At 32.4% G+C, this 10,720-nt stretch overlaps 1 pseudogene; it reads right to left on the bottom strand.

The window, feature by feature from the left end:
* Positions 1-9,121: 9,121 nt before the first annotated feature.
* LOC106844074 (olfactory receptor 4P4-like) lies at positions 9,122-10,093 on the bottom strand (annotated as a pseudogene).
* Between the last annotated feature and the right edge of the window lie 627 nt (positions 10,094-10,720).

Raw genomic sequence — 10,720 nt, 5'->3', positions numbered from 1 at the left:
ACAACTAAGTACGTGAAAAGGAGATCACTCCAGATCCTTGTAAATTCAAGTTTTTAAAGATGCAAATATAAATCACACGAAGTTTTTTTTTAATGATACAGCAGCAAATGTAAAGCTTAACAGTAGTCACTAGTGGAATATACGTTACTTCAAAATAATTTTAGAGTGAAGTAGAAAATAAAATTAAATATTCATATAATGATACATATACCTTTACAAAGTGGAACATAAAAACTCTCTGCAAGAGGTACATGCGATTGATTTTAACAATTTTTTTGAAGGCTTGTCTCTTTTTTAGTGATTTGTGACAGTAAAATGCTGACATTTTATAACAGAAGTATATTGATTTCTATAGGCACTTCAATAAAAACCATGTCCTTAAATGAACCACAGAATAAAGCGATAGTTAAAACTTAAAGAGAAGAGCAGAAAGTAGTTTTATATTCACGGTTCAGCTCTTCACTCAATGTATCATATTCTGCAGGTCAATTTCTTCTCAGTGGTTTGAATTAGAGTATGAATTTCTGTTCTATGTTTGTCCTATTTATGACTTTTGCCCAAACCCATTAAGAATCTTGACATTGCATAATTCATAGAAAAAGTTAACAGGAAGTTTATAGGAAAAAGTACATGTGAAGACAAACAATTGGGATCCCAGCTCTGTTATTACTTATACAAATGTGTGAATTTGGTGCCAATCTCTTTATTTATTTGAATTTAAGTTATCTCATTTATAAAATGAGGAAACCTTCCTGAACTTTGTCCCAAAATAGTTGTGAAACTACAATCAATAAATGTTCATTGTTTTGTTCACCATAGAAGTGTTACTTGTTGATTTTATTAACTTAATATTAGTGAAATCAGTAATCTACAGTTGTCAATAATAAAGTCCAGTAAATATAACTTACACAGAGAAAATAAAATTTTTAAATCATAAAATTCTTTTGAGCAGGAAGGAAACTTTGAGATCCATTAGACAAATATCCTAGTTTTAAATAGAAAGAGATTTAATTAAAAGCATATAAAATATACAGAGAATGAATATGGGTAGTTTGAATATCTTCATCATTCAGCAATTATATTAAGTCAACAGGATTTGATATATGAAAACATACGCAAATCAGTAGAGGTTGACCATAGCTTCTGCTAAATTAGTTAGAATCTCAATGTTAATGAAAAAAGAACACAGAACTGGTATCCATATGGTCCAATTGTCTTTATTAGAAATTTCGACCTTATTTATGCAGGTCAAAATATCTTTCTTTTAAATTTATGATGTATCTTCTGTTCTAATCGTATAGCTACATTTTCTCATCAATTAATTTTTAAATATTCTCCTCATCACTCTCTTTATAGGTTGTTAACTGTGTCACCTTCCAAATAAAAAATTCCTTTGCAATGAAGATTTCAAACGAGTAAATTTATTTCCATGGCACAATTATAAGATTTAGAATTAGCTTATAGAGAAGTCATTGAAAAATAAGGTATCATTCCTACAACTACATCATGTACCTATTTCCTTACATATAAATAAATAAAGACTATTTCCAAAATAATATTTAAAATGCTAATTTGGTCAACTCACAGTAATAGCTTGCTCAATTGAATGGACAAAAATAAAATAATTATTTTATTTTTTTCAAATTTTTAATTTTCCTTTTTGAGGAAGATTCGCCCTGAGCTAACATCCATGCCCATCTTCCTCTACTTTATATGTGGCACGCCTGCCACAGCATGGCTTGACAAGCAATGTATAGGTCCACACTCAGGATCTGAACTGGTGAACTCCCACCCACCGAAGCAGAACATGTGAACTTAACCGCTGTGCCACCGGGCTGGCTCCTAAAATAATTATTTTAATCATGTGCATGTAAATAAAAATCCCATTAAATTGTTTTTCCCCTCCCCAAAAGTAAACATGAAAATTTCAGTTTATACGTATAATTATACCTCTAAAGAAACTGATGTTGTTAGAATATTCAGGCAAAATCGATCATTGTGTCTTCATTTGATATTAATTTAATTTCCCTGCTAATTAAATGTGGTCAGATATTCTAACCAAATAATTTTACTAAACACGTGTTTGTGCCTTCAGTTTTTTCCATTCTGAAAGTCCGTGGGTAACATTTTATCTCCCGTCTTGATAATATTCTCTTTCCACTTCACTGTCTGCATACATTCGTAGTTTACCATCTATAAAGTACCACCTATATTTCTAGCTTCTCAATTTTAGAGTGGGAAAATATAAAGAGTAAGAAAATTACACTCACATACATGAATAAAATCTACTAAATCCCTTCACTCTCTCAAACACGAACAATGCTACCACAGCCACAAAGAATCCCTATGTAAGAACAATGGTTAGGAAAAAAGAGAAACAAATTCATTTTCTAGTACAGCTCTTAACTCTGTTTAGGAATTTGTATTCACTTGTTCGAGGGTCTCTATAAAACGATGAATCTAGCCTCAATAAAATACATTTAAGTTAAGATTTTGCATAACTTTTGGGCTATCTACCTTTTTTAAAAGTAAAGTTTTGAAAAACCTTAAACATAATAAAGTATAATTGCTTGTGTATATATTCTGGCTTTGCTGTGAATAAGCATATGACCTCAGTACATTACTTAAGTACATTGACCATCATAGATCTAATCATTCTTTGATTACCTTACAATTTGAGCATTCTCATGCACCTAAATTCTTAACACTTTATTTTTATAATCCTTTTTAATCCTCACAATAACTCTAAGAATTAAATACTATTTGCTTAATACTTTATTTACTTAATAATTAATATTATTAATTATTTAATTTATGTATGATTTGGTTTCATTTGGTGGATTATTATAAAACTAGTAAGTAGTATAGTCAAGATCAAAAACAACATATGCTCACTTAGAAATATGCTTGGCAAAATGGCATACACATAGCACAACTCCTGATGTATATGGTATACTCAATAAATATTTGATGATATCATACTTAAAATATAGGGTCTCACTGGCTCCAGAATTTCAACTTTTGATCTATTCTAAAATAAAATCTATACATGCTTAATGTCCATGATCCTAAATTTCTCAAGGACAGAGAGATTGTCTCTTGGTACGTGCTGTTTTTTCCTCAGATCATCATATTGCTGATGGATGAGTACATTGCTAGTGAATACCTCTATCTCCCAATGGTACTGTGAGAATTAACTAGACAAAGTATATGAGTCACCCAGTACATGATAGAGAGTCAATAAAAAAATATTTCCAATTATTTAATCTTTGTTTTATCTCTGGTCAAATAGACGCTGACATTCATTTAACCAATAATTAGTAAATTTTTATTGAATGATTAAAAAATTAACTTCAATGATTTAAAACAGTATGTAAATAAAACAGTCAATAATTGAAATTATTATCCTCACAATGATTACATGCAACAAGTGCAGGCAACAAAGTAAACAGGGGCAAGGTAAACAGAGATGTAAGTTTTGAGATACTTCCGTTTATTTTTTAGTGACCTGCCAGGGTCTTGGGTTATGTTAATTATTGGGCTAACTTTTTTTTTTGAGGAGGAGGAACAGGGATTATGGTAGTGGTTATTTCAGGGAGCTTATTTGTTCTTTCAATTTGGGTTTTTCACTTTCTCGTATCAATCAATACTTAGACAAATTTCTACAAGAACTAATAATGTTTTTCTTCTTATTCTCAATTTTCTACTTAGTTAAGCATCATTTCCCTGTCATTGTCTCACTGTCCTTTTAGAATGCCACATCACAGTGTCAGTGGGTAACTCTTTGAATCTGTTGCTGCCCTAATCTTAAAACAAATTAGTCTATAAAAGAGATGTCTGTTTTTAACTTTAACTGGCAGTCAATCTGTTACTTATACAATGGGGACAAAAATGTATTCAACTGATATTAAACATCCAGGCAGGATAATAGGAAAGAGGAGAAATAATTATCACACATGTTTTTCTCCTTCAATTGTTGTGAATCCATTTCTATTCCATTCTTTCAGTGTTCTCTCTCTTACCTCATTGAAATTCTGTTGATTCACCTATTTTTCAGAGTATTTCACTTCAGCTTCTTGAATTCACATTCCATTCAGCATAGTTCATTAGTCATTCATAGAAAAAAATCTTGTATCATTTTAGAGACAACTGACGCCTGTCACTCAAGCAATGTTCGCACAGACAATGAGAGGTCATACCCTCGGAGCAACATGTTAAAGTCAAGTGGAATAATTTTAATATCCAAACAAGTCAAATCACAATCTATACTTTCATTACTAAAATTATTCATGTAATTGTCTCGGCTCACATGATTAACTGAATACTTAGTAGAGTATATATTCTAAAACTGCATTTCTTTTATTCTAGAATATTGACCATTCCTTCCAAATTGTTTGGATTTACCTTCTCAAATCTAAGCTTACCAGGTGGATTTCCTTTATATCTAAGTTATCAGAGCTGCTGCAGCTAAAATAGACTCTGGATTATAAATAGTACGCAAGTCATAACTAACTTTGCTTCTGCTTTAGAAATCTCAGTCATTAGATATTCCTCCTGGGCCACAATGACTAAAATCCTCTGCACTTTACTCAAAGAGTTTTGTGATAAAACAAATGTGGGCAATTTTGATTGAGAGATAGATCCTTTCCATAATCTCTATAAACTGACTGAGGAGTAAATGACTGCTCGGGTAGCAGTCATTATGGTAGCTAATGGTCTTCATTTCTCCTCACATAGCATCTTTAAGGTATTCTCTGAGAGAATTAGAATGAATTTCAGTTTATTTCCAAATATGAGTTAGGCAGATTTCCTGAAAAATTGTAAACTAATATAGCTTGTAACTATCTTATATGGATTTAGAAAATTTCCAAAAAATAATTTTAAAAACTTTTGCAGTTGAACATCTTTTAATTTTTCCTCAAGTCCTTATATAATTTCCATATATCTTTCTTTCCTCTTTTTCTTCTTTCACATCTGTAACCAAAGATTGGAGTTGGCTTCCGATATGCTGTGTGAGCAGAATCATACCTACAAATAAAGCAATTTCTACTTGTACCATGGTAGTATGTTTTTTAATATCACCAATAATTCTGCTTTTGTTATTGTTATTTTTCTCTCACCTTAAGAGGGAATAAAATATATGCAAAAAGACTTATTCTAAAGGAAAATTCATTTTATAAAGAATTTCACTTGGGCCTATTCTGAACCACTAGATGGGTATTGAATTATTTTCTCATGTCTACATATCAGGAGAAGCTGATATGTGCAGTTTCTTCCCAAATGTAGTCTTGTAGTCACTCGAGTGATTGAGCTACTAGAAAGGGATAAGATCTATTAATTTTCTCATCCACTCTTTCCATAGTTTTAGTATATGTGATGCAATAAACATCATAACAGAAACATAAACAGTCTTCAGTCACTTTGTCCCTGCCTATAACAAATTTTTCTTTCCAGATTGGCACCTGGGCTCACATCTGTTGCCAATCTTTTGTTTTTCCAGGCTTCTTCTCCCCAAAGCCTCCCAGTATACAGTTGTATATTCTAATTGTAGGTCATTCTGGTTGTGCTATGGTGGGATGCCACCTCAGCATGGCTTGATGAGCACTGCTATGTCCACGCCCAAGATCCAGCAAAACCCCAGGCCACCCAAGCAGAGCACACAAGCTTAACCACTCAGCCACAGGGCTGGCCCCCTCATGACATTTTAAGGCAGATGGGGAGTGGGCACTGCAGCTCCCAGAAAACAAATCTGATGCCCTTTTTTCTTTACACTTTAAACCCAATAATCTCTGTGAATTTTTTCATTACATAATTTATTTCACACTGCCAGTATATAAGATTTAATTGAATATTCTATTGGAAAATAAAGCTCAATAATAAAAAATATTCGTTTTTAATTTCTGAAAATGACTTTAAATCTACTTCATTTCTACAGAATGCCAAAATTGTCTAGAGGTCTCCATGTATAAATATTGCATTCAAATGATTATTAAAATTCATGATCAGCCTCAGAATCACCTACACTATATGGAACAGTCATCATTCCTGTAGCCTAGAATATTTTTAACACACATAAACACCTACCTAATCTAAGTGCTGCTATTGAAATTGTCACTTCATTCATAATTCTTCAGCTCCTCAGCTCTGACATTTATGAAGTGAATGATTTTTATTTTTGAGGAAGATTAGCCCTGAGCTAACATCTGCTGCCAATCCTCCTCCATTTGCTGAGAAAACTGGCCCTGAGCTAACATCCGTGCCCATCTTCCTCTACTTTATACTTGGGACGCCTACCACAGCATGGCTGTCGCCAAGCGGTGCCATGTCCGCACCCGGGATCTGAACCAGGGAACCCCAGGCTGCCAAAGTGGAACGTGCAAACTTAACCACTGCGCCACAGGGCCAGCCCCTCTTCCCTCTTTTCTTGCTTTTTAATTGGATTGGACTCCTTTTAGTCCTTCAATACATTTTTATCTATCTATCTATCCCTCTATCTATCTCTTTCCTAGTATTTTAGCTGTAAGAAATCATGTCTGTACATTAATGTTAAGTCTGAATTTGATCAACATATACCCTCCCGCTGAATAGTACATGCTAAAATAGAACACTTTTTTCCTCCTCATTTTCTTCCAACTTTCTTGATGTTGTGGACCAGGATTTCTGTTCTCTTTTCTATGTTTTATCTCACATATTAGACAAGATTGTTATTTTTAATACAATTTAGTTTTACATAAGACTACCATTTTCTTCATTCCTCATTCCTCCTGAAATTTCCTATCTCCGTTCTTAGACATCTTCTCTTCTTATGAAAACATTCTTTGCAACTTCTTTTAGTAAGGGTGAGTTTGTAGTAAAGTCTTGCCTTTGTTTGTTTGTTTGTTTTATCTTTTATTGTTCTGAAAACTTCTCATTTTATCCTTGTTCTTGAAAAAATATAGAAGTCAAGGGTGACATTTTTCTTTTACTTTCATTATGTAATTTGATTTTCTTCTGTCTACTACTCTTTGTATAATTTAAATTATTATTAATTTGCAGTAGTGTTTCTATGACTCTATTTAAGAACAACACTTTTTATTTCCTATGCATATTTTCTAAAGATCATTTCATCGTTTCCGGAAAATTACCAGTTATTGTCTCTTTAAATATTTTTTTCTCACTATTATCGAAACCCTGGAGTCTGATAGACGTGTGTTCCTCTCTTTTACTTCTTTCATAATGACTCTTAATACCTATTTAATTTTTTTTCCCATCTCCTTGTCTCTCTAATTCTGTGTTTGGATGATTTGTCAATATCTAAAATTCCATTCATTGAATCTTTCTTAAGGTATAGCCACTCTGTTTTATGCATCGAGTTTCTAATTAAAATATTGTTTTTTATATCTTAAATTATCTTGCTTGCTTGTTTAACCTGGAAAATTTTGAGATTCATGTTCTTATACCATGCTTTTAAAATTATTTTTATTTTTATATAATAAACATTCATATTATATTTGTGCCTGATTAGTTCAATAAAGGCAATCATTATATGACATACTCTGCAATAGCTGTTTCCAACATAATTGCCTCCTATATGAGTGATTTTTGGGTATGCAATCACATACTTTTGCGAAAAAATAAAATATTTCCTCCTTCATTTTTGGTTTTCTATTCAAACATGTTTATTTCAATTATGGAAGAAACAGAAGTCTCTGGAAGATCTTGTTTTCTATGCTGTGTGTCTTTGCGAATGTATGTGTGTGTGTTTTGTGTCTGTCAATCCAACATTAGCATGCACTTATAGCACGCCTTCCTCACCTGGAACCACTGCCCTTATTTGGAACCAATAAAAATATATTTTTTTACTTTTTAAGAGCTAAATAAAGACTTTTATCAGTTTTTCTTATTATAACAAGCAACTTCATATCCTCCAGTGAATATCCTATTTATTAAAGTTTCCCAATTGTGATTACTAATGTGTTAATTTCCTAGTATAACTTAATGCTCTATTCCTGGAAGTTTTTCTCAGCTCCATCATATAAACTTTCTAAGAGCTTTTTTCTTTTTATTTATTATTAACAGGTTTGATTTACATCAATCAATACATCACATACCCCATTGCATGGGTCCTAGAATTGCCATATGTTTCACTCTTTCAAAACCATCTATTGCATTCATTGTAGTGTTTTTCTATTGATAATTATTTTTTATTTAATACAGTTTATTTTATGTCAGGAATATATTCAGAAAGACTGGCGTAAAATCACTATCTTAAAATTTTGTTTTAATTACAATATGAAGCCTGCTAAAGATATAATAGTATACATATACTCACCAAAATACATGTTTCAAAACGTTCAAAACAGTGCTACTGATAATGGCCTTCAGTGGGAAACTACCCGGATGTCTACCAACAAGCCAACACATAAATTACTTGTCACATATTCATACAATGATAGACTATAGATTAATGAAAACATTAAGAAAATACGCAAAAACATGAGGAACAGATCTCACAAACATAGTAATGAGAAGACCGGCACTGAAGAGTACAATCTGTATCATTATTTTTCTACAAAGTACAAAAATATGCAAAATTGATTTAGAGATGAAGATATTGATTACATTTGGGTAGTGATGATTATAAAGAGAAATGAGGAGGACTTCAAGTATACAGGTAATTTCTGACAATCTTGTTGCTGATTACATGATATTTCTCAGTTTGTTTTAATTTATGAACTGAGCAGGCATGAATATGTGCAATTTTCTGTACTTATAGTTGTACAGAATATAGCTGTATAGAGTAAAAAGTTTAAAATTTGAAGAAAATATTTAATTCAGAATTTTTGTGCTTTAAGTTGTGGAAAACACTTGATCCGTTGTATCTTTTTTTTACAATACAGTGACAGAAAGATGATATAATTGTTTATTTTTATGATATTGTCTAGTTAATTCATACCATATGAGCACAATTCTTAATAATAAGTCAAATGGAGGAAAGTATGAATAAGAATAATGCTCAATTTGTTGATGAAGTGTTGGTGTAAAAGCATAAAACCACAGAGATTATATGCTTCCTGCTTGCCAACTTAATTTCCCCAAGCTGTAAGCCCAGGAGAATGATGAGAATGGGTCTTATTCATAGTTATAGTTTCATGGAACCATGGCTGAAATGCAGAAAAAGTTCTGGAAAGTTACTTTCCTTCCAAGTGTATACGATGACACCAAATTTTCTCCAAGGATTCTTCATCTCCATGTTTCTTAGCATGCATATCAGAAGGTTTAACTAGGGGAAAATGATGTTTTAAGAAAGAGAAAACACTTCATCTTCTGGGAAAGTTGTGGCTGGTCTAATGTAAATGAATAACACGGGTAGAAAAAACAAAACTGCTACTGTCATATGAGAAGTGCAAGTGGAAAGAGCTTTGCTGTGTCTCTCCAAATAATATGCCCTGATGTGGCACAATATAAAGAAATAAGAGAACAAGACAACAAAGGTCACCAAAGCAAACAGCACTGAATTAACAACATTAAGAGACCTATGATGTGTGTATTAAAAAGGGCAGTTTCAGCAATGGATACACATTGCAGAGATAGTAATCTATCTCATTGGGAACACAGAATTGTAAGGAAATCATAAGAAACTGACTGGCAGAGTATATAAATCCCCCAGTACAGCAGACTATGGTGATTGCATTACACTTTTGTCTGCTCATGATGATGGCGTAGTGCAGGGTCTTGAAGATGGCAACATAACAGTCATAGGCCATCCCGTGACGATAAAGGTGTCAGTGCCTCCAAAGAAATGAGTCATCAAAACCTGTGTTGTGCAGTTTCTATAGGAAATGGTCTCCCTTTCTGTCAAGAAGTCTGTCATTAGTTTGGGTGTCACAGTGGATGTTTCCCAAAGGTTGGAGAGTGAGAGGTAATTAAGGAAAAAGTACATGGGTGGGTCAACTAGCTTACTGCTTGTAATTGAAATCATCCTCAGCAAGTTTCCTACCCAAACAGAAATGTAACAAAATAAAAATAATGTAACAAAGCAGAGGATTTCAATGTTCTTGTTTTTGGAAAGTTCCAAGAGAATAAATACAGTGACATTGTTGCTTTTTTCCATGGCAGAGCATAGACGCATAAATCACCTGAAATGATATACTTCATGAGCCCATATTTAGAAATCTTTATGGAGAAGAGCAATGATCATATTATATTCAAGGAACTAATTAGTTTTAATATGCATCCTTTAAGTGTCCAAGAGAATAAAAATAAGGTATTCAATTAAAATGACTCTCTAATAAGACTCTGTGTGAACACATACTTGCTGATTTCCATTAAATCTTCCAGGATGTCATGATCAATGTTGCTTACTCAACACAAATGCATTTGATTAATCTACAATAAAGTCTTGGATGCTGCAGAGAAGTTGACAATGATTGACTAGCAATGTGTTCCATTAAACACTTTTGTTATTTTAAATAAAAAGAATTAGGATAAATTCTTACAAGGTTTCTTTGTGTCTGCAGTTTTATAACATATATTTTCATCCCTAACCTCATACCTAGCTTCTTTTACTTAAATTTTCACCTTAACTCTCCTTCATAACTGAGAGTTAATATTTGTCACCCACGCAATGAGTAATAACATTGTAATAGAGAGAGAATTTTAAAACAAAGGTATTCATTTCCATAATGGAATTTTAGGAATTTTAATTAGTTTAAGGATAAATTATTGAGAAATATTTTCC

The sequence above is a fragment of the Equus asinus genome, chromosome 17 (assembly GCF_041296235.1).
Source record: "Equus asinus isolate D_3611 breed Donkey chromosome 17, EquAss-T2T_v2, whole genome shotgun sequence".
Taxonomy (NCBI): domain Eukaryota; kingdom Metazoa; phylum Chordata; class Mammalia; order Perissodactyla; family Equidae; genus Equus; species Equus asinus.
Note: the sequence above shows the minus strand (reverse complement) of the source record. Positions and strands in the feature narration are given on the sequence as shown.